Source organism: Macaca fascicularis, chromosome X (genome assembly GCF_037993035.2).
Source record: "Macaca fascicularis isolate 582-1 chromosome X, T2T-MFA8v1.1".
NCBI classification, from domain to species: domain Eukaryota; kingdom Metazoa; phylum Chordata; class Mammalia; order Primates; family Cercopithecidae; genus Macaca; species Macaca fascicularis.
In genome coordinates, this window is record NC_088395.1 from 131,567,882 (window position 1) to 131,592,150 (window position 24,269).

At 38.4% G+C, this 24,269-nt stretch overlaps 1 pseudogene; it reads right to left on the reverse strand.

Moving 5' to 3' along the window:
* Window positions 1-285: 285 nt before the first annotated feature.
* LOC102145060 (filamin-binding LIM protein 1-like) lies at window positions 286-24,269 on the reverse strand (annotated as a pseudogene).

The following is a 24,269-nucleotide window of genomic DNA, read 5'->3' on the forward strand; positions in this document are numbered from 1 at the left end:
GGTCTAAGTTCCCCTGGCCAGACTCCCCCCACCTTCCCCCTGGAAGAGGGGTGGGGCCAGCAGGGAATTCTGGGGGTGACACTCATGGTCCAGGAGCCTTCTGGTGCCCAGAGGGTAGAGTGGAAGTTCTGGGGGCGCTCATCCCCGCTGTGTCCTGGACAGGCTGGTCCCCATGGAAGCTCAGAAGGAAAGAGTGCAAGAGCAGGTCAGGAAGGGAAACCAAGTCAGGAATGGGCCCCAGCCAAGGTTAGTGGTCCCCTCACTGCCCAACACCCAGCGGCGCTCTCAGCAGCACCCAGCAGCACTCTGTTTCTTGTGGCACTGCTTGCAGAAGAGATGGTTGTCCAGGGGATAAACAGCCTTTGTCCCTGGACTCCACAGACAGGAGGATCCTACAGTCCTCACACCTGTAGCAATTTTCATGGAAGTTTCTTCCCATGCACTTGATTTTGAAGGCATCTTTCCCATCCCAAGGAATGATGGGATTCTCACAGATGCTGCATACGGGGGAGAATTTCTTGTAGAAGTCATCCAGGCAGTACACCTCATTTTGGCTGCCCAGGGCAAAGCTCATCTTCGATGCACCGGGTGCAGGTCACACACATGAAGCAGGAGGGGTGGAAGGCCTGGCCCAGGGCCCTGATGATGTGCTCCCAGACCATCTCACCACACTTGCCGCACTTCTCCAGCGTGTCCTGGTAGCAGAGTTCACAGAGGGGTCACCCATCCTGGTAGAAGTTCTGCCCAGCCAGCTGGCGGAGGCAGGTGTGCCACGTGAAGCACTGGGCATGGTACGGCCTCTTCATGGCCTCCACAGTCAGCTCCTAGGGGGACACGTTTTGTGGCAGAAGGCACAGATGTCTGTGGACAACTATCTCTCAACAGGCTCTGCTCGGGGAGGCGAAAGCTCTTCCTCCCCAGGCATGAGGGGACGGGGTCCAGGCTGGACTGAAGGTCCTTCTGCCGGGGCCTGTGGTCGGAGTGGGGACAGGGGCAGGTGCAGCTGCTCTAAGTCTGCAATGAGTGAGGCCCCCATTGGAACAGGAGTCTCTTCTTCAGAACGCAGGAGCACCGGAGGGGGCGGTGGTGGGGGTGGGACGAGGTCCAGGTCAGGAGGAGGGAGTGAGCATCCTTCATTGGAGAGCTGCAGAGGTGCAGCTGGCACTGTCGCTGCAGCCCTGCCAGGGGGTGCCCAGGGGCTGGGCTTCCCCTGTAAGCCAGCTCTGGGTGCCTTCATGGGAACAGGAGCCTCCCAGGGGAGGCCACACCAGGCCTCACAAACCATCTGCCTCCCTTCCTCAACCACAGCTACATCACGGCACGGGAGTGCCATGGTGATAAAGACAGATGATGCCACACTCTTCTCAGGCTTTGAGGCTATGACTTCAGCTCCTGGTGAGGCTGGAATCCAATTCTCCTGGAAGGCCCAAAGGTCCGGAAGTTCAGGCCAGCTCCTCTTGTCAGCCCGCGCCCCGGTGGCTGTGATGCCGTACTCCCATCCACAGGATTCGACCACCTTGACTTGGTAACTGGAGTTTGCTTACTTGAACCACTGCCTCACGTGCTTCGATAAAGTAATGCATGAAACCACCACTGAAATAAAACTTAAAAATTCACTAGAAAACAGTGTAGGCTCAGCATTTGACAGTCATAGAGTCTTCTCAGAGAAATTTCCTTATTTCTATTACCACCTAGAAGAAAGTGATACTCGTCATATTAGTTTGCTAGGGCTACCTTAACAAAGTACCACAGACTGGATGGCTTACACAACAGAAATTTAGCTTCACAGTTCTGAAGGCTAGAAGCCCGAAAGAAAGATATTGGCAGGGTTGGTTCTTTCTGAGGGCTATGGGGCAATAATCTGTTCTAGGCCTTTTTCCTGGGCATGTGGATAGCTGTCTTGTCCCTGTGTCTCTTCACATTGTATCCCCTCTGTGTGTGTCTGCCTTTGTCCAAATTTCTGCTGTTTATAAGAAGAACAATCATATTGGATCGGGGCCTCCCTAGTGAGCTCATTTCAACTAATTAAATAAGGTCACATTCAGAAGTACTGGAGTTTAGATATTCAACATATGAATTTTGGGGGGGGGGACACAATTCATAACACTAATAAATATAGTTTTTCTACTTAGACATCTGAATTTTAGAACAATTAAGACTATTAAAACTCTTGGAACTCTTGTGTAGTATAGGGGATAAACAGAATTTGAATCCTAGCACCGGCAATTGCTAGCTATGTGATATTAAGCAAGTTGCTTAGTCTTTCTCTGCCTCAATTTCCCCATCTATAAAATGGGAATAATTATACCTACTGAATAGGGGTGTTAATTAATATATGAAAACATGCTTAGCACGTACTAGTTTCAATTTATAAAACCATTTATATGATTATTCTTCATTACCCAGAAGTAACAGTGAAACCCAACTGATTGGCATTAAACAGGCAGTCTCTCTGAATAGTTAACACAAAATACATACATATGGACATATACAAATTTATAGCTTCTCACTAGTGAATGGCAAAGCTTGTTAATATCCATTATTTATTTTAAAAAAACAGTATTCATTTGGCAGAGAGGAACATAGTGCTAAATAGTCTTGAGTTTCTGTTCTATCTAGGGAAATTAACTTCACTCATTATTTCTATGGTTTAACCAGTTAAGTGAGTCAGTTACAGATCAGTTGGTATACATATCACCCATTGAATATACCAAAAAACACTGCAAGATAAATCAGCTTTTTAGTTTTTATGGTAATTTCATCTCTTGGTGCTCCCTGTTTTATAAAAAAGAGAAAACATCCTTGATTTTGAAGGAAGTGAAAATGTAACTAGCAACACATTAATTTGATTCCAGCAGCTAAAATTTCAGTTGAATGCACTATAATTTCTTTATAATTATAAGCATTGTGGTGTGGCTAGGTTACCATGCCTTTTTTTCTGGCTGATCATCTTCCTATACTGTAATCATATTCTGAGAATCAGTCTGTAGCTAAAATAAGAGTGATTTTTATTGTTGATTTCATATAATTACTATGTAAGGGTAGTACATTGGAGCTTTTCATTATAAACACTATGGTAATTGATCATTCCAACTATTGGTTTGAATAACTTAAATGTAACCTGTAATTTCCACAACCTGAAATCAATAAGGTACATTTATTTTTAATTAAATGGATGCAAAAATAAAACCTAGGTAAAATGTGCAAATAAAAACAATAATTTAGTTTTAAGTACTGTATTGGTTATCTATTGCTGTGTAACAAATTACCAGAATTTAGCAGTTAAAGTAATGCACATTTATTATCTCATAGTTTCTGTGCGTCAGGAATCTGGGTACAGCTCAGCTGGGACCTCTGCTTTAGGGTCTCTCACAAAGCTGCACTAAAGACGTAAGCCAGCGCTGGGAGCTCATCTGAAGTCACCACTGTGAAAGGATCCATTTCCAAGCTCACCCATGTAGTTATTGGCAGGTGTGGTAGACAGAATAATGGTCACTGAAGATGTACGTGTCCTAATCCCTAGAAAACATGAATATATTATTTCACATGGCAAAGAAGAATTAAGATTGCTAATCAACTAACCTTAAAATAGGGAGATTATCCTGGATAATCTGTGTTGGTGCAATGTCATCATAAGGAGTATAAAAGGTGGAAGTGAGAGGCAGGAGAGCAGTCAGTGTGAGAGTGATGCGATATGAGAAAGATATTCATACATGTATGAATGTTCTGTACTCATTTTGATAGGGGCATTGAATTCTTAACTTACTTTGTGTCGACTGCAGGTCATATCCTGTGTTCAGTGAACCACATACCCTAATATTTTTCATTGCAGAATTAAATTGATCACAGATTCCATAGGAAAAGTAACTAAAGGACTTAAAACAAATTATAAAGATTATTACAAAATACAGAAATCTCTCCTAACCTCTTATCAGAGACACAGAAACAGAACTTTAAAATTAAATAAGCTGATTCTTGAAAACCATGTACACAAAGGTCTTACATGTGTCTAAGGCCTTCAGCTCTTTTTCGTGGAGTTTATCATCACCCTGAATAGCTCAATATTTAGACATGTAGAAACAAGTCTCAACTGAGAAAAGCCACTTACTTCTCCCCTAATTTGTTATAAGTAAAAGATTGATTTTGAGCACTGAAAGTGAGGATTATGTAATGCGATTTCTCCTCAAAAATGACAACTTGACAATGATTCAAACTGGACATCCTTTTATCTTTATAAGAAAAACAGCATGAATATGTTGATTTAATTTCCTCATCATAATAACGAATTACATGACCAGCTAAAACACTGTTAAAGAATTCACATATTATCATATTCCACCCCTAGGAATACTTGAATGCTTTATAGAGCTACTTTGAGCTAAGATAATATTTAAAGAACCCACAAGCGTATTTTTATTTGGAAAAAAACTCACTCTATGGCCCTTTGTTATATTCCTCACTTTTCAAAGAAAGATATGACATTCTTTCCTAGATTGAAATGAGTAACTCACCTTTTGTTTTTCCTACAGTTTGCTTTTACAGGTTAAATGCTTTATGTTTGATTAAAATAATTTATGAATGTGTTTATGCGTGCCTGTGTGTGCATAGGGTCTCTCATATGTGTAAAACGGAAGACAGACCAACTTTTCTGTGAAGCTTAAGGCCCTAGCTTCTCCTGGCCAGAGAAAAGGTGACCAAGTAACAAATGAATAGTTGCTGTGGCATTTTACAAATGCACATAACGTTCATTTTCTCTTCATCCTTGTTTGCACTTGTGATATTCTGTGATACATTATATGATCAAAATAGAACTAATACTGTCCACTAATAATGATGAGAAAGTGACTGAAGGAATATTTGAAAATATGATTGTCTTCTATAGCGTAACAGACAACATATGATGTTGCAGGATTTTTTTTTTTTTTTTTTTTTTTGAGGCATAGTCTCGCTCCCTCACCCAGGCTGGAGTGCAGTGAGGCGATCTCGACTCACTTCAAGCTCTGCCTCCCGGGTTCACACCATTCTCCTGCCTCAGCCTCCCGAGTAGCTGGGACTACAGGCGCCCGCCACCATGCTCGGCTAATTTTTTTTGTATTTTTAGTAGAGACGAGGTTTCACCGTGTTAGCCAGGATGGTCTCGATCTCCTGACCTCGTGATCCACCCGTCTCGGCCTCCTAAAGTGCTGGGATTATAGGAGTGAGCCACCGCACCTGGCCGGATTATCTCTTTTTACCTTAAAAAAATTATTTAAACGCAAATGTGCATGAAATTACCAAAATAAAAGCAATATATTGGGGCATTTGTGTTCACTTATTGCTACCATTTTCTGTTGCCTTTTGATATTTATAGCTGTGACTTTTAAACTGCACCAAACACATAGCTTCTGGAAATCATTAATTCATGTATTTGTATGTACACCGTTGTGGATAAATGTTTTATTTTGACGACCTAATATTTTAAGGATTAATGTTTCATGATGATTGGATGTTACACTAGGGTTTGGTGTGCCAAACTGTGCTATGATACATTAAAGGATCCCTTACTGCCTAGATACTATATAGTCACTTTCCCAGAAGCAGTGATAAAGGTGGTTAGAAATGTAAGAATGAACAATACTGTTGAGGACGTGATTAGTGGAACCAGTCATTTTATTTGGGATGCTTTTTTAGACTCTCTGTTTTGATAAGTGGCCTGCCAAAGCAAACAAATGACAACAAAGAGCCTGTTCACAGGGGAATTTGTAAATAAATGACAAAAATTCAGCAGTACTTTGGTAATTCAACTTTTTGGTGATTTACGTATTGTTTTTGTTGTTTTAATGATGAATAATCTAAAGACTATCATCTTATTAGGAGTGGTCCTAATGGGATTTTTCTTTGTAATCAACAAACTAGTCTGCCAAAGTGGGCAGTATTTGAAGTAAAAGGGCTGTTTGCCAGCCACCAAACAAATAGAACATCTGGATATCTGCAGCCATCTCAAATTTGCTCCCAGTAGATCAGTCTGAAGTTGAGGATTCAGGTTGCATTTAGCCAAAACCAAAATAAAAAGTGAAAAAATAATCTGCTATACCTTTAGTTTTTTATATGTGTGAAAAAAACTATACAGATATTTTGAAAATACTCATACTGAATTTTGTCCCTTTAAATCTCTTAGGGATCAGAGACATATTAGTATTCATGTGAGTACTTGACGTTTATCTTGGGGTTTGTTATACTTATTCCTTTAAAATACACATTTATACTACTATGAGTTTTAAGTTTGCTTGATGCCAAAACAGTATCAACTAATATATATAATTTAAAATGTTTAATGTAAGGATTTGTAATCCTGTGGAGTTTTTACATTCTCCCTTAAAAAAAAAATTTAAGGACAATCCTAAAGTCACAAAATGATGTATAGTATATACAGTAATTATTTTTAAAATTATTTACTTCGAAGGTTGAAAAGGACCTTGAAGGTCATTGTATAGTAAAACATTCCGACACTTTAATCCAATTTGCGACATTCCTGCAAAGTGATTTTTTGGATTCCAAGTGAATACTTCACTCTTTCTTTTTACCCAGGAACTTACAACTTCCAGAGACAGCAAAACTTTTCCCTATATTTGGTAAACTTCACCAGGGTGAAAGCTGACATGTGGTAACTTTCACCCAACAGCTCCAATTTCTTCTTTGGGAGTTTAACATAAGGAATTTAAGTATTCATCCATTAGCTCTTCTTTTTCAGATTGAACATTTCTAGTTCCTTTACCTGTTCTTCATATAAAATGGTTTCAAATTCTTTCATCAGTTGACTGCTTTCATATAAACAAACTTTTAACAGCTCACAGAACTGAGTACTATACTCAGTTATGGTCTGTGAAAGATTGTCAGCTCCTTTATTTAAAATACTATAGTTGTAATTAACATAAACTATAACCCAGTATTAATTATAACCTAATTATAATTCAAATTTTAAGTGTGGACTCATTTTGAATTCATTTTAAGCTAAAATATTCAAGTCTTTTTCTTTTCTTTTTTTCACTTTTTCTTTTTTCCTTTTTTAAATATATGCATTGTTGCTAAGTCATGTCTTTCACTTGCTGTATTTGTATAGTTGGCTTTTTGGATCCAAATACCAGACCTTATACTTATCCCTATTATAATTTATCTTGTTAGATTTCACTTGTCATTTACCAGTCTGTGATAACTCATAGGGATTCTGATTTTATCATTTAAAACATTTTCTCCCAGTATTAGTCTGTTTTCACACTGCTATAAAGATATTACCTGAGACTGAGTAATTTATAAAGAAAGGAAGTTTAATTGACCCACAGTTCCATATGGCTGGGGAGGCATCAGGAAACTTACAACCATGGAGGAAGGTGAAAGGGAAGCAAATCATGTCTTACATGGCAGCAGAAAAGAGAGAGGATACAGGGGAAACTGCTACTTTTAAAACACATCAGATCTCATGAGAACTCCCTTACTGTCACAAGAAGAGCATAGGGGAACTGCCCCCTTTATCCAATGACCTCCCACCAGGACCCTTCCTTGACATGTGGGGATTACAATTCGAGATGACATTTGGGTGGGGACACAAAGCCAAACCATCACCCCCCAACCAAGATTTGTGGTATCTACCAACTTGCTATTTATATCATTCATACTGGCATGTCGCTGGAGATCTCCTTTTAGGTTAACATTACTCCATTTCAAGTTGACATTATCCCATTAAATAGCATTTTTTTGTTGTTTTAGTCATTCACATTCTAGTCATTCGAATTTAGTCATTACATCCTTTGTTTTAGTTATGTATACTATCATCTGGGTCACATTTCTCTATCCTGTTAAAATCTGATATCTAGGCTGCGCATGATGGCTTATGCCTGTAATCCCAACACTTTGGGAGGATGAGGCTGGTGGATCGCATGAGCTCAAGTGTTTGAGACCAGTGTGGGCAACATGATGAAACCCAGTCTCTACAAAAAAATAGAAAAAAATTAGCCAGGTGTGGTGGTGCATGCCTGTGGTCCCAACTATGTGGGAGGCTGAGGTGGGAGGATCACCTGAGCCCAGGGAGGTCAAGGCTGCAGTAAGCCATGATCATGCCACTGTACTCCAGCCTCGGAGACAGAGTGAGAACTTGTTTCAAAAAAATATCTGATATCTAAAGGCACTATTTTGGGTTATATCCCTGGTCTACCAATTATTAACCCTTCTAGAAGAGAAAATGAAAATTAAAATGAGGATTGTTTTTTTCAAAATCTGTTAAGCCAGCACATAAGTTTTTCTGCAGGTGGTAGGACATGGTTCTGAAGGCATCAGAGTGGTGTTTCACCTGTTATTATACTACTTCCTGAAATAAAATAAACATTTATTTATTGACGGTCTACTTTATTTAGAATATTGTCATAGGAAAGTAGAGCACCAAAAATAAATATATGATCCTTTTCACTGAAACACTTACATTGTGTTTTATGCTCACAGACTGCCCTACTCCAATGTTGCCTAGTCACCCTAGAATTTGATGGCAGTGATCACAAAGGGGACTGACTGGGTAAGACATTATGAGTAGCGTATTGTGAATACATCCTGTTAGAAATAAAAACCAAATCCTAAAATCCAAATATAATGTAGTGTTTTTCGAAATTTTTCTACCACTAAAGAAGTGAATTTTACATTATGGCTTTACAAACACACACACACACACAATGTATACATATGTAGATACATGTATATGTGTGTATGTATGCATATGTATATACAAGTTGAGTATCCCTTATTTAAAATGCTTGGAACGGAAGTGTTCAAATTTAAGACTGTCCCAGAGTTTGGAATATTTGCATTATACTTAAAGGTTCGGTATACCTGATCCAGAAATCTGAAATCTGAAATGCTCCAAAGAGCATTTCCTTTAAGTGTTACATGAGCACGCAAAAAGTTTTGGATTTGGGATTTTTAGACTCAGAGTGCTCAACCTGTAATTGTATCTGTATATGTGTGTACATAATACAGAAAACAAAATCAGATATTTCACAATAATGTTTTCCCCATTGCCAAATTTTCTAAACCTGTTTATTCTATTTAAAATTTTTGTTTGTAATCACTGCATTGCTTTTCTGATCTTCATTCTGTGACTGTTCTAAGGTGGAATCTCTAATGATTGTCAGTTTACCACATCATCCTTATACTTAATATAGGGAGACATATACTCAAAGGTAGCAGAGATATTTTCCCAGTCTAAGTACAATGAGGATTTGCAGCCCTCTGTATTATCTAGGTCACCATTTCCCCTGTGTGATCTATTATGATTCTTTTTGTAGAGTATGGCACTCTAGAAAACAATATTTATTTGTCTAGTCTCCCTTGGAACAGGATAGATGTGGGTAGATGTTTGGAGACAAGAACGGAAGTGAACATTTATCAAGTGCCTATCATGTACCAGACATTGATTAAGGTGTTTTTAAAATTTGGTTAGTTTGACCTTCAAAAAATATGAGGATCAGAGACTAGAGTAATCTGCCCAAGGTCACCACACTCCTTTATCCAAGAAATCTGGACTGAGGTCCAAAGTCTTTCTGACTTCAAAACCCATGTATATTTATGACAATCAAAAATATCTCCAGATGTGATGCTTAATATTGAGTGTCAACTAGGTTGAATTGAAGAAGGCAAAGTGTTGTTCCTGGGTGTGTATGTGAGGGTGTTGACAAAGGAGATAAACATTTGAGTCAGTGGACTGGGAATGGCAGACTCACCCTCAATCTACGTGGGCACCATCTAATCAGCTGCCAGCATGGCTACAGTAAAGCAGGCAGGAGAAGATGGAAGAGCAGACTTGCTGAGTGTTCCAGCCTTCATCTTTCTCCCATGCTGGATGCTTCTGCCCTCAAATATCGGAATCCAAGTTCTTCAGCTTTTGGACTCTTAGACCTACACCAGTGGTTTGCCAGAGGCTCTCGGGCCTTAGGTCACAGACTGAAGTGTGCACTGTCGGCTTCCCTACTTTTGAGGTTTTGGGACTCAGACGGACTTCTTTGCTCCTCAGCTTGCAGGTGGCCTATTGTGGGACTTCACCTTGTGAGTGTGTGAGTCAATACTCCTTCATAAACTCGCTTTCATACATACATCTATCCTATTAGTTCTGTCCCTTTAGAGAACCCTGACGAATACACATGATAATGCCAAATATACTCGTAGCCCCACTGAGGAGTCAGGCAAGGTACAAAATTACCCCATTAAAAACCACTGCTTCAGGTCATAAGCTTGTAAGTGGGGAGCTAGTATTCAAATTTGAAGGAAATTAAAAAATTTTACCCCCAGATATATTTTTTGACATATTTTGAAATGGCTACCAATTGGCCAGCGAACAGAAGTGGCCTTGGAAAGCTGTTTTCTGGTGGGAAAAATTTGTATTTGTAGAGCATTTCCATTAATGAAGCCATACCTCTGCTTTCCACATCTTTCCTAGATCCAGGAAAGACTGAGAGTCTCACACCTTAAGAAACCTGAAAAGAAACATTTACTATCTATTCCCTTTGAGAGAGACTTCATCTTCATCTAGCCAAGCCTCTTCCTTTCTTCCTCCTATAACCTGCCTTGCCACTAAAATCTGTTTTTTGACATACTTTTAGTTTACACTCTTTCTGTAATTTCAAGATGGTATACAAGTTTCTGTTACTTATTGGAAAGTTGGATCTTCATTCTGAAGTCTCTCATGTCTACACATTAAATACATTTACATTTCTTTTCTCCTATTAACATGCCTCGTGCAAGTGTGAACCCCGAAAATCTGAGACAGGTCTCAGTTAATTTAGAAAGTTTATTTTACCAAGGTTAAAGACACGTGCCTGTGACACAGCCACAGGAGGTCTTGAGGACATGTGCCCAAGGAGGTCAGAACACAGTTTGTTTTTATGCATTTTAGGGAGACATGAGACATCGATCAACATATGTAAGATGAACATTGGTTCGGTCTGGAAAGGCAGGACAACTCAAAGCAAGGAAGAGGCTTCCAGGTCATAGGCAGATAACAGGTAAATGGTTGCATTCTTGTGAGTTTCTGACTAGCCTCTCCAAAGGAGGCAATCAGATATGCATTTATGACAGTGAGCAGAGGGGTAACTTTGAATAGAATGGGAGGCAGGGTTGCCCTAAGCAGTTTCCAGCCTGACTTTTCTCTTTAGCTTAGTGATTTTGGAGCCCCAAGATATTTTTCTTTCACACAAGTGACTTTTAGTAAACTTTTGGGGGTCCAAGAGCCTATGGCCTCAAATACTAACTGAAGTATTTGATTCTAAATGCCATGATTTTCAACATTATGTGACACAGTAGAATGTGCCATATATAAGGCACAAAAAAATAAGGTAAGCAGAAAAAAAGGGTACCTGCTATGGGAACTTAGGTCTGGATGCCAAACTTGACCTAATTCACATGTTTTTAAATGGAAAACTCACCATAATTGGCTCCTTGTATTAGAGTTCCATAATACTAAGGGGAATGAATAAGTGTGAGGGCTCCAGGCCCTTTTCTGAAGTTAGTTAAAAGAACTTCCTGGTCAGGGACACACATGTGCAGGTGGTAGTAAGAACTGCAAGACATCAGGCCCTTTAGCATTTTCTCAAAATACTCAAAGCAATAGAAGTAATTCTGCAAAGCTCTGACATGAACCAAGATATGTGGATATATTCAAACTACCTTTTGTTGGCTCACTAAAGTGAAGGTACTAGAGGAGCAGAGTAGACATCTTCAAATTCATTTAAAAATGGTAGGAATCTGAGATTCTCATTACTGTGCTTAGTTCTCAGAGACAGTTATATTCTGAACCTCCTTTCAGTTCAAGAGAAATATTAAGGAACAAAATGAAAACCAAAAGAAGGCAAATTTTGGACCCTGGAACTCTGCATCTAGGCACCTTCCACATGATTTACTGCTCATGGTGCAGAATACAAATAATGGCCATGCCAGCATGTGAAAGCTTAAAATACATTCTAATGAAGATCACATTGTGAACATTGCCAAGGCAGAATAAAATGCAATCAGGATTTAAATGTGTCTAAAATAATAGCTCCTTGGATTCAAGCACACTGATTAATGTCAGAGACACTTATGAAATGCTGTTGCCTGGTCATCAGTGTTATTTTTCTTGTGGAACATTTCGTACAAGAAGCAATAAATGAAGAGTAATAAACTAAGAAAAGAATACCTTATTCTATAAAATTAACATGACTCAGTGAAGTGCTTTAGTTACAGGTGATCTATGTTCCAAGATTGACATGTTATCAGCATAACTTACTTTGAAATATGCATACTACAAATATTTCTGAAATATTCACCTTTCACAGCAGATTCTCTTGCTTTCCTCATATCTGCATATAAATGTAAATTTTGTGCTTACAGTATAGTCAGCTTTTTTTTTTTTTAATTTGAGGAGCTGAAATTAGCTTTAAAGATAACTATCTTAAAGTATCTTAGCTTCAAAATGAATTTTAAAACTTCTTTTTCTTTTTGAAACTCTTTGTTTCCCTCCCTTCCCACTGGACACTCCTTTCACTGTGCTGCTTTATCTAATGTGCTAGCTTAGAAATTCCAGGGGCTAATCTTCAAATGAACCGGGCATAGAGACTCAACTATGGAATCCTCCCCTTCTACAGATTACCTCAAAGCAGTAAATCTATGACTCAGTCATTGTTGAAATGGCACCAGTTCGCACTCCAGCTGGACAATAACTCAAGACAGCCATTGGAATGAGACGTGTAGTCCCTGTATCCCTCACTCCTCAAGTATGTTTGTCATACCAAGTTTCTTTTCTTAAACTCCTTACCAAAGCTAAGATTTGAAATGGTCTTTTGGAGGCATGCACTTAGGCATTTCTCAACAGCTAGTGTTTAGTTAATAAAGCTGCTTTCCTTTCACCACACTTCACCTCTTGTGTGATTGGCTTCTCAGGAAGTGAGCAGCTGGACTTGCATTTGGTTATAATATCATTTGAGGAAGAAAATGTGCTTAAATCCTAAAAAGAACATCAGAGTAACCTGAAAGCATTTCCCACTTCAATTTTATAACTGAGATAGTAGTTAAACACATGTTTACAAAGGCTGACATGTTTAAAAGACTGGGTCATAAGAGTTAGTGATAAAAGTACATGGTAAATGCTCTCTATTATTCTTCTTTGTCTGAAAAACAAAACAACAATGAACATAAAGAAACAGGCTCACAGTGTGCATCTCTCATACCTCATACATGCTCTCTCTTTCTTGTGAGGATAAAGTTGTTACAGAGCACAATACTCATAAAAAAAAACCTAATGAAATTATCACCCATTGCTAAGAATGAATTAAAACTGATAGAATTGTTCACTGTTACTTTTTTCAAATAACACTTTGATTTAGTAAGGAAAAATGCTGGTCATTATAAAATTTCAGCATTGCAACGTAGCATTAACTATATATCTATCAACTATAGCTCTATCCCCACTATCACCATTACGTAGCACAGAGAGGAAGGGTTTGGGAATGGACACCTATATGCTAGTCCTGGTTTTATTTCTGTTTACATTTTTAGTCTCTTTCCATCATCTGTAACACGAGGTTTTGATAAAGACAAAATGAGGAATGTATGAAAAGCAAATGCATCATTGTTGGAGGAAGACAATTGGTAGATTCTATTTATAAAACTATTAGCACAAATGCTAGATTTGGCCTGTTATGGTAGAGTAGGAAAACTGTTTGACAACCAAGAAACCTGGATCCTAGTTGAGTACTGTCACTAGTTAACTATGTTACTGTAAACAAATTGTTTAGGTTATCTGTGACTCAATTTCTTCATTTTTAAAATGAAACATTAAATCAGATGATGTAGCACTGTAATTCTTTCCCCTCCAACAATTTACATTTCAGCGATGTTGCCTCATATGGAAAAAACAGATCTTGGCCGTAGCTACCTGGGAACTGCCTTATTATCATTCATTGTGAAATTATTACTAGAGTTTAAAAGAGTTGCTTAAGAATTAGTGCAACAGACTTAAAGTATAAACGATTCAGTATGATGCTCATTGGTAAAGAGCTAAGCATAGCAGTTCATGCAACATGGCATATTGAACTAATGCATATGCCTTTTTAAAACTTGCTACATAAATGAGCCGAAGATGTCCTCTGTATATTGGCCCCTACGTTGTTTATTTCTTCACAGCAGGCTGAGACTCGTTAGCTCAAATGCTCTCTGGCACCACACTCAAATTTTTACACATCCCATTGTTTTAAACATACCCCAAATAAGCAGATTTTTAGCCATTTAGAGTCTGCCTGCTTTGCATATCCTGTGAAACTGCACATCTGTTAGCCCTAGATAAGATAAATCCTGTGGCTATACAGGCCCCAAGCCACTGCTGCCCTTCAAAATTCTCTGACCCAGTGATTCCCCAAAGTGCTGCTGAGTGACATCACCCCATCACATGAACCCCATCTTTAATTCTCCTCTCCCCTGGGAGTCCTTGTGTCCTATTCCTCTTCTGGATGGTTGTCTTGTACCATAGCCTTGGGCAATATCATGCTGTGAGGGACTTCCCTTGCATGCAAACCTGTCAACCAATGTGTCACCCAAATAAAGCCTATGTGTGCAACTGCTGTATGTGGGAATTAAAAACACCTATAGGAACAAATTTTTTAAAAAATAATGATCTAAATTAGAAACCATAATGGAGATTATTAAATACTTATAACTGAAGAACAGTAAAACCACTATAAACCAAAACCTGTAGAATGAAGAAAAAGTAGTATTTAGAAGGACCTTTATAGCCTAAGATGAATGTATTTGGAAAAAAGAAAGATTGAAAATTACTGAGGCAAGTATTCACTTTGAAAAGTTAGACAAATAACATTAATATAAACTAAAAAAATAAAAAAGAAAAAAATAAATAGAAGAGCAGACACTAATTCAAAGAAAAGACAAAGAAACAATAGAGAGGATTTCAAAACCTGAAATACTAAGATATAGAAATTTCTGGCAATGTTGAATAAATAGAAGGCACAATCAAATATTATTAGTATTAGTGTAAAAAGGGGGTCATAGTATTGCTTTGGTAGGAACTTTTAAATTTATAACAACATATTATGAACAACTTGATGCCACTAAATGGGAAAACCAAAATGAAATGGAAAAGTTTTAAGTTAAATATGGATTAATAAAACTGGATTAGGGCTTACTCAATTGTTCAAAATAGTCTTACAAACATTAAATATATTGGATTAATATAAAACTATTTCTTTCTAAAAGTATGAGGTCGATAAGGTGTCATTAGGCGTGCTTTGCAAAACCTCCAGGAATAGATAATTCCTGTCTTTATTCAAACATTTTCAGAGAGCAGAAAATGAAGGTGTTTCTTCTGCTTATTTTATAAGACAACAATAGGCCAGCCTCAGAAACATAGGTCTAAAAGATTCAATATTTTATTACCTAACATAATCCAGCAATGTATTTTAAAAATGTAACACAAGGATGATTTATCCTAAAAATTAAGGATGGTTTAGTATTAGAAAATTTACTAAAAAATTAAAAGAGGTAAAGAAAATAAAATAATATTCTCTGCATCTATTAGATGCAGAAAAATCTTTTAATAAAATTAGTATATATAATTCTAACAACTGTAAACTTCTTTAACTCTATCAATGGTATCTATCAAAATCTTACATGAACACAACACTTAATAGTAAAATACTAGGTGCATTATTTAAAGCCAGCAAGCAGATACAGATGGTCATTCTCATACCTTTTCAACATTGCAATAAAAGTTTCTACCTAGTACAAAAGAAGAAAAGGAATAGGGATCAGAAAGGAACAAAAAATGTCTTTAATCAAAGATGATTTAAGTTTCTAAATATATAACCTAAGCAAATATTCAGACCAAAGTGTGTGTGTAATTAGAAAACAATTAAAATTTAAAATACTCTTTTCTCAGAAAACCCATAAGGTAACTAGTAGTAAGTCTAATTACTGTGTAAGACCTATTTGAAGAAAATTCTATTTATATCTTTATTATCTGCCAAAAGATAGTGTAAAATAAATATGTACATAATGGTGGCATGCAAGGATTCAATATGGTTCAGATGTCAATTCTTACCAAATTTTCTTTTAAATTAAGTGGAATTTCACTTCAAATAACAACTGGATTTTTAGCAGATCCATGGAAATATGATGAAGAACAATCAAAACAATTTTTCAAAGGGTCCATTTTGGCCATTAGTTTTCAAAACACATTATAAAGATATAAACAAAAACTACGTAATATTGGAGGGGAGGGCATGTCTGTGTGTGTGTGTGTGTGAGAGAGAGAGAGAGAGAGAGAGAGAGAGAGAGAGAGGAGAGAGAGAAGAAAATAGTGTAACAGAAGAAAACTACACTTAAATGAGAAATTAGTATGTAACAGAAGTGGCATGTATATTGGAAGAAAGGAGGGATTAAACAATAAATTCTTCAAGGAAACAAAGGATTAGAAAATGTTAGTATTTCAACATACCAGAATCTCTGGGACACATTTTAAGCAGTGTGTAGAGGGAAATTTATAGCACTAAATGCCCACAAGAGAAAGCAGGAAAGATCTAAAATTGACACCCTAACATCACAATTAAAAGAACTAGAGAAGCAAGAGTAAACACATTCAAAAGCTAGCAGAAGGCAAGAAATAACTAAGAACAGAGCAGAGCTGAAGGAGATAGAGACACAAAAATCCCTTCAAAAAAATCAATAAATCCAGAAGCTGGTTTTTTGAAAAGATCAACAAAATTGATAGACCGCTAGCAAGACTAATAAAGAAGAAAAGAGAGAAGAATCAAATAGACACAATAAAAATGATAAAGGGGATATCACCACCGATCTCACAGAAATACAAATTACCATCAGAGAACACTATAAACACCTCAACACAAATAAACTAGAAAATCTAGAAGAAATGGATAAATTCCAGGACACATACACCCTCACAAGACTAATCCAGGAAGAAGTGGAATCCCTGAATAGACCAATTACAGGTTCTGAAATTGAGGCAATAATTAATAGCCTACCAACCAAAAAAAAAAAAAAGTCCAGGACCAGACAGATTCACAGCCGAATTCTACCAGGGGTACAAAGAGGAGCTGGTACCATTCCTTCTGAAACTATTCCAATCAATAGAAAAAGAGGGAATCCTCCCTAACTCGTTTTATGAGGCCAACATCATCCTGATACCAAAGACTGGCAGAGACAAAACAACAACAACAACAAAAAAAGAGAATTTTAGACCAATATCCCTGATGAACATCGATGCAAAAATCCTTAATAAAATACTGGCAAACCGAATCCAGCAGCACATCAAAAAGCTTATCCACCATGATCAAGTGGGCTTCATCCCTGGGATGCAAGGCTGGTTCAACATACGCAAATCAATGAATGTAATACATCATATAAACAGAATCAAAGACAAAAACCACATGATTATCTCAATAGATGCAGAAAAGGCCTTTGACAAAATTCAACAGCCCTTCATGCTAAAAACTCTCAATAAATTCGGTATTGATGGGACATATCTCAAAATAATAATAGCTATTTATGACAAACCCACAGCCAATATCATACTGAATAGGCAAAAACTGGAAGCATTCCCTTTGAAAACTGGCACAAGACAGAGATGTGGCTGGGCGCAGTGACTAACGCCTGTAATCCCAGCACTTTGGGAGGCCGAGGTGGGCGGATCTCCTGAGTTCGGGAGTTCAAGACCAGCCTGACCAACATGGAGAGACCCTGTCTTTACTAAAAACACAAAATTGGCTGGGCGTGGTGGCACATACCTATAATCCCAGCTACTAGGGAGGCTGAGGCAGGAGAATCTCACTTGAACCTGGGAGGCAGAGGTTGCGGTGAGCCGAGATAGTGCTATTGCACTCCAGCCTGCGCAACAAGAGTGAAACTCCATCTCAAAAAAAAAAAAAAAAAAAAAAAAAAAAACCACACACACACAAGGATGCCCTCTCTCACCACTCCTATTCAACATAGTGTTGGAAGTTCTGGCCAGGGCAATCAGGCAAGAGAAAGAGTTTTAAATTTTCTCTTAAATTAATAAGATATGACTCCATATCTTGCATCCAGGGCACACCCAAAGCCTCAAGCAGCCCTGTCCCCATCATTTTGCTGGTCATAACCCATATGGCTGCTCTCACAGTTGGAATCTAACGACTGTGGGTTTTCCAGGCTGAGAGCGCACATGTAATCGATCACCTGATGAGTTCATCTTGCCTGCTTCCTAGGAAAGCCAATGCACTGAGAACAGCAGTTTTTTGCAGAAAAGTTTAATAATCATAGTGCTGGTGAAGTGGACGGACAGGAGTGATTACTCAAATAACCTACCCCAGGAACACAGGGGCTAGGGTTTTATGGATACTTTAACAGGTTGAGTGCTAGGGAATGGGTTCTGCTGATTGACTGGGAATGAAACTATAGGAATGTGAAAACAATCCTTGTGCACTACATCAGCCTCTGTTTTGGGGCCACAGAATGAGTTAAATTATGTGTTAAGGGTCCAGGTGGAGTCAATAAGTTGCCAGAATGCAGAAGTATGAAAATCATCTCAAAAGACCAATCTCATGTGATGTCACCTATTATCTATAGGAGTAACTGAAGAAGTTACAAATCTTGTGACTACTGGCTTTATGACTTTTAAGCAGTAACAGATTATAGAAAGGCAAGCTAGGAAACAATGACTGGTTATCATTTAACTATGCCTACATTTTAGCAGAATTCAAGGCCCTCCTATAATCCTGTGACCTTTCATTAGTCTTATGAAGGCAGTTTAAGCCCCTGAACAAGGAAGGAGTCAGTTTTAGAGAGAGACTGTCATCATCCTTGCTTCAAAGCTAAACTATAAATTCTTCCCATGGCTAGCTTTGTCTATGCCCAGGAATGAGCGAGGGCAATCAGCCTGTGAGGCTAGAAACAAGGAGTCAGCCATACTAGGTTTATCTCACTATTATAATGTTTGCAAAAGCAGTTTCACATGCTGCTGGTGGCTCTACCATTCTGGGGTCTGAAGGGCTGTGGCCCCATTCCCAGTTCCCACAACTCTACTAGACAGTATCCCAGTGGGGACTTTCCATGGGGACTCCAATCCCACATTTCCACTTGGCATTGCCTTAGTAGAATTTTTCTGCAAGGGCTCACCTCTGCAACAGGCTTCTTCCTGAGCACCCAGATTTTCCCCTACATCTTCTGAAATCTAGGTAGAAGCTACCAAACCTCCATCACTCTTGCATTCTGCCTATCTGTACCCTTATCACCACATGGAAGCCGCCACTCATACCCTCTGGACTGGAGCTGGAGCTGGAGCAGCCGGGATGCATTGAACAGCATCCTGGGCTTGGACCCTGAAACCATTCTGTCTTCTTAGGCCCCTGGGCCTATGAAAAGAGTGGTGGCCTTGAAAAAGTTTTCTGAAATGTCTGGGGCCTTTTTGCCATTGTCTTGAGTATTACCAACCATCTCCCTTTCAGTCATGCTTATCTCCCTAGTAATTGATTGATCCATAGCACCCTCAGATTACTGTCTTGGGAATGCTTTTTTCCCTCTCTATCTCATGGCCTGGCTACAAATTTTCCAAAAGTTTGCACTCTGTTCCCCTTTTAATTATAGAGTCCAACTTTAGGTGATTCCTTTGCTCCCATATTTAATTATAGGCCATTAGAAGCACCCGCACCAATTATTGAGCTTTGTGCTGCTTAGAAATTTGTTCTGCCCGATACTCTAGGCCATCGCTCTTAAGTTTGGCTTTCCACAAAGCACAGCCACAATACAGCCAAAGTCTTTGCTCAAGTCATTACAAGGGTGATCTTTGCTCAAGTTCCCAATAACTTCCTTATTTTCATTTGAGACCTCATCAGTGTGGCCTTCACTTTTGTCTTTTTTTTTAAATTTTTTATTTGAGACAGGCTCTCACTTTGTCACACAGGCTGGAGTGCAGTGGCACAACCATGGCTTATTGCAGCCTCAACCTCCCAAGTACAAATGAGTCTCCTGCCTCAGCCTTCTGAGTAGCTGGGGCTACAGGTGTTTACCATTGCATCCAGCTAATCTGCTTTTTTTTTGGGGGGGGGGGGACAGGGTCTTACTATGTTGTCCAGGCTGGCCTTGACTTCCTGGGCTCAGGTGATCCTTCCAACTTGGCCTCCCAAAGAGTTAGGATTACGGGTGTGAGCCACCACACCCAGCCTACTGTTCTTATTTGTATAAGCATTTTAGACACAACCACTTAACCAGACTTTAGTAAGTTCTGAACTTTCCCTCATTTTTCTGTCTTCTTTTGAGCCCTCCAAACTCTTCCAACCTATTCTCATTACTCAGTTCCAAAGCTGCTTCCACATTTTCCCATATCTTTATAGCAATGCTCCACTTCTCAGTATCAATTTTCTGTCTTAATTCATTTACATGCTATAAAGGAATACCTGAGGCTGGGTAATTTATGGTGAAAAAGTTTATTTGGTTCACACTTCTGCAGGCTGTAAAAGAAGCATGACACCAACATCTGCTTCTGGGTACTTCCACTCATGATGGAAGGTGAAGGGGACCTGGCATCACATGGTGAGAGAGGAAAGAAGAGAGAGAGAGAAGGAGGGTCTAGGGTCCTTGTAACAATCAGTTCTCACAGGAACTAATGGAGTGAGAACTCACTCATTACCCCAAGGATGGCACTAAACCATTCATGAGGGATTCACACCATGACCCAAACACCTGCCTTTAGGCCCCACTTCTACCATTGGGGATCAAATTTCAACATGAGATTTGGAGGAGACAAATACACAATCTATATCAAATGGCTATAATCTTTTTTAAGAAAAGGAAAATAAGAAGTCTTTGTAAAGATGTCGTGAAATTTGAGCCATCATATATTGTGGATGAAGATACAAAATGGTGCAGGTGCTGTGGAAAAAGTCTGACAGTTACTCATATGGTTGAACATATACTAACACACTATGATCTATAAATTCCACTACCAGGTATATAGCCAAGAGAAATGGAAGCATATGTTCACACAAAAAGTTGTACATAAATATTTTAGCAATATTATTCATAATAGTTAAATGTGGAGCCAATCCAAATGTTCATCAATTGAAGAATGAATAAACACAACTGGGTATAGTCACGTAATGGAATATTAGTTAGCCATAAATAAATGGAGTATTAATACATGTTACAACATGGATAAAGCTTGAAAGCATAATGCAAAGTGAAAGAAGACATATACAAAAGATATATAGTGTGCTATTCCATTTATATAATATTTCAAGAATAGGCAATACATAAATACAAAAAGTATGTTTGTTGCCATGATATTGAAGAAGAGGAGAATTGGAAGTCACTTCTAACAGGTATAAGGTTTAGGATGATGAAAGTGTCTGGAATTTGTGGTCATGGTCATACAACATTGTGAATAAACTAAAAAATCACTGAAGTATATACTTTAAAATGATGAATTTCATGTTATTTGAATTATGTCTCAATAAAAATGCAATTAACAAATAGTCAATGCAATTTCAATGAAATATCAATAGACTGTGTTGTTGGAACTTGATAAGCTAATTCTAAAACTTACGTTGAAACGCAAAAAGCCAAGAATAGTATAAAACAATGTTGAAGATATAGTTCAGAGGACTTGATTTACTGGATATAAAGGTCCATTGTAAAGCTACAACAATAAAGGGAATGTTCTATTGACACTGGATCAGATGAATAAACAAAAGGGACAGAATAGAGTGAAAAAAATAGACTTGCACATATATGGACAAAGGAGACACTGCAGAGCAGTGAGGAAAAGACAATCTCTTCCATAACTGTTGTTGGGTCAGTGGACATTATATGGGAAATAAAGTAAACTTAGATCCCCTCACTATATGCAAACTCAAATTCCACATCTAAAAATCAAAGGCAAATCAATAACGTGTCTACAGGATAACATGGAAAACTATCTGCACGAACTAAGGAAATTCAAATAGAAAAATATTTATTAAAAAGGAATGAAAAGCATGAATTTAAAATAAATGCTTGAAAAATAGACACCATTAAAACCCACTTACACCTAGTGTTCCATTATTGGAACTCTAAGCATGTGGGAGTTATTTACATCCTACTGCTCAAGGTCATCACCAAGGTCTGACTGCAAAAATTCAAAAAAATTCAGTCCCAGGCATAAATAGGTTAGTATAGTGAACACCCAAGGCATGGCATGGCAAAAATTATTTGTAACACAAATAACTGACAAAAGGCTTATATATAGAAAATGTAAAAACTTGCACAAATAAACAATAAAGTTAGACAACCTAATAAAAACTGCTGGAGATTTAAATGGACACTTCACTATAAGAGGGCATTCAAATGACCAGTAAGCATATGTAAACTTGCTCTTCCGCCTTAGGAAGTAGGAAAGTGCAAATTAAAACGATAATAAAATTTTACTGCAGAATGACTATGATGAAAAAGATGAAAAATACCAAATATTGGCAAGAATATGGAGCAACTAATACTCTGCTGATTAGACTGTAAATTGGTACACACTCTTTAAAATACAGTTGATACTGAATTTGTACGTACCCATGTGACTTAAGATTTTTACTTTTATATACACACCTTATAGAAATATATACATACCTTATAGAAATTTGCACTGAGACATGTATAAGAATGTTCATAGAAGCATCATTTGAAATATCTCTAAACTCAAAACAATTCAAATATCCATCAAGAATAGAATTGATTTGAAACTGTGCACTATATTTATACAATAGATAGTATATTGTAATTAAAGCAAATGAATTACAGCTACATGCAATCAATCATAGGGGTGAATTTTACAAATACACATATGAATGAAATATGCCAGGCACAAAAAAACTACATTTTGATTGAGTCAATTTATAAAATGTCCCGAAATATGCAAACATAACTATAACGTTTAGAAATGTAAATAGTGGTTGAATACGGAGAAGAGGGAAGGGGTGGTAGTTGGGAAGGAGTAGGAGTTGGAGAGCCTTCTGGATAATAACTTGTTACATGAATATTCAATTTGTAAAATTCATTTGAGTTATTCATTTCTATTTTTGCACTCTTCTCAAGGTATGCTACACTTCACACACACACACAAATGAAAATACAGCAATGCTACTTCTGGGTATATAACCAAGATAACTGAAAACAGAATCTAGAAGAGATACTTGTTGTACACTTATGTTCAGAGCAGCATTTTTCACAATAGCCAAAAGGCAGAAGCAACCCAAATGTCCATCAACAGAAAAATGAATAAACGAAATATAATATATACATACAATGGAATGTCATTCAGCCTTAAAAAGGACAGGGAGGGTGAAGCAAGATAGTAGAATAGAAGGTTCCACTGATAGCACCACCCACAAGGATGACAAGTTAACAACTATCTACACAGAAAAAACACCTTTATAAGAACCAAAAATCAGGTGAGCACTCACAGTACCTGGTTTAAACTTCATTTCACTGAAACAGGTACTGAAGAGATAAAAAACAGTCTGAATCACTGATGCCATCCCTCCCATACACCCATCAGCAGCACCATGGTGCAGAGAGCATTGAGCAGAAAAGAAAACCAGACCAAACTCGGCTAATGCCTGCACAAGGTGGGAGCATTTAATCCAGCCCTAGCTAGAGGAGAAGTGCCAATCCCAGTCATCCAAAGTTGAGTTCCTACAAACCTTGCCACCATGGGCTAAAGTGCTCTGGGTCTCTAAGAAAGTTGAAAGGCAGTCTAGGCCATAAGAACTGCAATTCTTAGGTGAGTCCTTGTGCTGAATTAGGCCCAGAGACAGTGGATTGGGGGCCATGTGACATATTGAGACAGCAGCTGGGGCAGCCAAGGGATTCACCCCTCCCCTAACCCCAGGCTGCACAGCTCACGACTCTAAAGGAGACCCCTTATCTCCACTTGAGGAGAGGAGAGGAGAGGGAAGAGTGGGGAGGGCTTTGTTTTGCCTGTAGGATACCAGCCCAGCTGCAGCAAGATGGGGCACCGATCAGAGTTGTGAGACCCCTGTTCCAGGCCCTGGCTCCCAGACGACACTTCTATACACACCGTGGGCCAGAAGGGAATGTGCTGCCCTGAAGGGAAAAACCCAGTCCTGGTAGCATATAGTACCTGCTAACTGAAGAGCCCCTGGGCCCTGAATAACAAGCAGTGCTACCCAGGTACTACATCGAGGGCCTTTAGCGAACCGCTGAGACTTGCTGGCTTCAGGTACCAGCAT